General features: G+C 38.4%; 1 protein-coding gene across 1 annotated transcript in view; it reads left to right on the top strand.

The window, feature by feature from the left end:
• si:ch73-40a2.1 (tyrosine-protein kinase receptor UFO) overlaps nt 1-4,353 on the top strand; it is a gene marked incomplete at its 5' end in the record, with an annotated part of 12,653 nt that overhangs the window by 5,952 nt on the left and 2,348 nt on the right.

Below are 4,353 nucleotides of genomic sequence, written 5' to 3'. Positions count from 1 at the left end.
TTTGTCATTGACGTCAGCCGTCCCTCCCTTTAACAGGCAGTTTTTCCTTGCCCTTGTCGCCAAGTGCTTGCTCATGGTGGTACTGTTGGGTCTCTGTTATAAAGAGTTCGGTCTAGACCTGCTCTATTTGAAAAGTGTCCTGAGATAACAGCTGTTATGAATTATCACTATAAAATAAAATTTTATTAAATTTAATTGAATTTCAGGTGCAGACCTCCTTTCAAAAACACGACCAACAAACAACTCAGAATCAACCTCTTATCGCAATACAAATGCCAACCCACTCCAAAACTAAACAAGTGACCAGCATGCAATGGATTCTGAAATACTGCAGACAGCCAAGGACACACTGGTTATGTCCTAAACATTTCATTGGACAGTTAAGCATTCGAGTAGCGAATTAGGTAGTATGCCTTACCGACTAGTCTGACCACATTTTCGTGATCAAAGTTTTTCATGATCTCTGCCTCTCTCAAAAACTCATTCAAGTCTTCCTGGCTGTGGATTCCAACTAGATGCATGGAACATAGAAAAATGACAAAAATAAGAAGTAGCAGAGCAGAGTTCTGATCAAGGGTTTGAGTTTCAGTACAAACCTCTCATGGTCTTCACAGCTACCTTGATGTCCACACCTTCGTCTGATGTATAGACCCCTTCATAGACAGAGCCAAACTCTCCTGCAGAACAGAGCAAAACCAAATTTTATCACTCTACTCTCACTTTACTTTTAACTAGAATATGTTTTAAATAATGATTCAATTTGATTGATGAAACAGTGGATTTCAATGCCCTAAAGTCTGGCCTCTGATTTTATGTATCAATAACCTTGTTGATGGTGTACTAGGGTGTAATATAGCTACATAAGAAATTAACTTCTGAGATAAACCTGCAGACTCATGGGTTATATTGTATTATCATATAATTAAAAGAAATATATTTTGCACCTGGTTCTAGCATTGAAAAACCTGACAGCATCTCACAAGTTCAGTTCTAACCATTGCTCTGCATGGCTTTAGGGGATAGCAATGTCAATCTTTCCACAACTCTGGTCCACACTAGTATCACAGCAACACTTGGATGAAGTGTCCAGGCCAATTATGTGGTCATTCATGGTCTCCACAGGACAAATCCTAAAGACTTCGTGATTACCTGACTAGTGCAATGAACAGATCAAGGTTTTTACTCATCCAGTGACATTTCTATATCTACTTGATGGATTGGGACAAAATTTGGCACAGACAGTTAGGGTTCCCAGGTGATGTATCTAGTGACATTTACATTGCCATCAAACCTGATAGAGAGTTATATTCCCTATGGGATGAATTGTTATAATTTTGGTGATCCCCTTTTAATTTTCCTCTAGCGCCATCATTAGATCAAAATTTCTTCTAATACTTTGGTTTATGACCAAAAACTTGGTCTATGTTATAACTAATGACATTTCCATCAGCCTCAGCTGTACTTTAATCAAGTTCCCAGAGTCTGTTAATTGAAAGAAAATAAGTCCAGCAAGGAACTTTATCAGTAGACAGAACACTGATATTGGACAATTATGCAAATCACCAGATTTTGTTCAATAGTTTCCTAAATCCCTTCTTTCTATAGTTTCATTCTATAGTATCTTGCATAGCAGTATGGTTAGGGAAAAGACCATGGGTATGACAAAGGAACCACAGTTATGGTATGGTTAGGATTAGGTCAGTGCCTGAATTGGCCGAAAAAAAGGTGCCAGTGCCCATATTCAGAACAACCCTAACCCTAACTCCACGTCTTCTGCTGTTTTTAATGTATTTCAATAAGGACATTCTTAGCCCATTTTTCATAAAAATCACTCCTTATGACAAAACCTAACCAACCAATACAATGAAGGCAGCGAACACTTGCCAAATCAGAGGCAGAGTCAAACTGAATTTTTAAGTTTAAGTTAAAAACTTTTACCTGTGAAAGCCCTGAAAGGCAAATGAAAACATTTTGGATCATTTCAAGTGTTTGTTGTTCTAATACTCATTTTGACCACAGGAGGACCACTACCACTACCCCATGTTCTAAACAGAATTATAAGCATTCATGTTTTCTTCAAGGTGAGTTTTGTTGTTTTCATGCACTCTAAACCAGGAGGTGGCAGTATGCAATAAGAGGTGAGGCTGCTCATGTGGACACAAATCACAAGTGGCATTCAGACACAGGATTGGGCAACAAAAACACTCAAGTTTTGGGAAAGAGAGTGATTTTTTTTTTTTAAGCATGGAGATGGTACATGAAGTGCTGCTCTGGCATTACATTCAAATGCACTACATTCCCATCCACCACACCAACATCCACACCCTTACTTCTGCTTTGCTTCATTAAGGGCGTACTGCTTCTTGCATTGGCACTGGACTGCAGAATGCTCAAATATAAAAGTAACCCCTGGGTGCTTTATCAAATTAGGTTGGTGGTCCTGCGTTGTGAGGCTAAGACAGAATTATTGTTGATGAGGAATCATGAGTTGACCTCTGCCAAGCTCCTTGCCCAGGATGAGCTTGTCTCTCTCCACCAGGACCTCTTTAAGACTGGCCAGCAGCCTTCCACTGAGCCCATCCAGCAACTGGACCACACCTTCTCCCACTGAAACACATAGAAAATCAAAGGATTCACATTAAAACAGGCATAACATTTTAGCAGAGGCTGTTCTTCCTCAAAAACCCACATGAAGGAAATTAGGCCTAGGTACCCCATATAGTTACTTAATATTAATATTATAATATTATATGTGTCTTTGTCATTAATTAAATGCAAAAACATCTGAATATATGTAAGTGCACACATTCACAACAGTTGAAGTTTTTTAAATCTACTCCATTCAGTTCATTAATAAATGAAGAAGGCAGGTGAAAAAAATAAAATTCCATTTAAGTATTGTCCTTACTTTGAAAGTTAAATATTTCTAGTATGTCCTGACACTGATGTTACTCAACACCAGTACACAGGAAGAAAACAACGCTCGTTTGGTTTGAGTAAAGAGACATTGTGTTTGAGATGATAAACTAAATAAATGTCACAGCATTAACCTACTGCTATTTAGGACACTTACTGTTGGCCTGCTGGGGCGCAGCCTCCATCTCCTGCAGACGTCGGTAGGAAAATACAGGGTCCACTGGCAAGACCTCTACTTCCTGGTCAGACCTGCAGAGAATTTATCATTTTATATCATTAGCGGTTAGTGTAATAGCTCTCAGCTTATGTTTAAACTTTTTCGGCGGATTCCCACGCATATCTGAAAATTTAAAATTTCCAGTTTCCAGAAAAAAAAGAAAATAATTGTAAACAACCTGAAAAATATATTTTGCCCTGGAAAAACATGATGTTTTTTAATCTGATGTCCCCACAACAGCTGGCAGCTGAACATTTAAATTTTGTAGTAAAACCTTGATAATTACTGGAAGAAAATCTATTAAAACATACTTACATTAGGCAGCAGCTTGCATTGCTGTATGCCACTATTGTGTTCTGATACGACTCTTGGATGGAACCAGGAATCAGAAATTAAAATTACAATATTTCAGAAATATCAAATTCCAAACAAAACCCTCTTATTGACTAACTTCTTTTTGTCCCTCCTAGCAAAATTGTTTTTGCCACCATCCTCCCTGGTGCTGTTTTCCTGTCCACAGTTAGTGCAGCTCCCCCTTGTTATTATTGCAAAATTGATAATAAGAGCAAACAATGGTCAGATTTCCTAGAAACAATCAAAGATGCCTGCACTTTTTAGTGGGAAATTTGTAAGTGGCACTTACATGAAATTCCAGTGATGGCAGCTACTGGCAGCAATGCCACTACACACACTACACAAGGTTAGGTTTTACAGGTAGTGAGAAATGACCTGTGTCTGTGTCCCAGACCATCAGGCATTTATGCTGTTTACCTGCACAAATTAAGAGCACAGAAGTCCTCTCATTCTGTTCTCATTCTGATGTGTTATGTCAGTTTATAAACTCCTAATGTTAATGCCTGCAATGCCTGAAAAAGATTACTCATAAGAAACTTTCAATCCAGGATTTAAGTATTGTTTATCAGACGCATGGGATTATGAAAGGAGAGTCCGGGCAAAATTGTGACAAACTTAAAACAGACTTCCAACTCGACCTGGACTCCTTTTGACTTGGAAAAACTTAATGCCTTCCTTAAAAACTCAAGGATTAAAGAGTATGTTATTTAAAAAGTGAGCCACCAATTATTTTATTTCCTGAATCAATAAGACAGGACAGAAACACACAAAATTCATTCTGTTGTGGTACTGGTTAATAGCATTGAGGCTGTGGCTCAGAGGCAGAGCGGGTCTTCCCCTATTCGAAAGGTTGTTGGTTCGATCCC

The sequence above is a fragment of the Morone saxatilis genome, unplaced genomic scaffold (genome assembly GCF_004916995.1).
Source record: "Morone saxatilis isolate NCDOM2014 unplaced genomic scaffold, NCSU_SB_2.0 Contig4, whole genome shotgun sequence".
NCBI lineage: Eukaryota > Metazoa > Chordata > Actinopteri > Moronidae > Morone > Morone saxatilis.
Note: the sequence above shows the minus strand (reverse complement) of the source record. Positions and strands in the feature narration are given on the sequence as shown.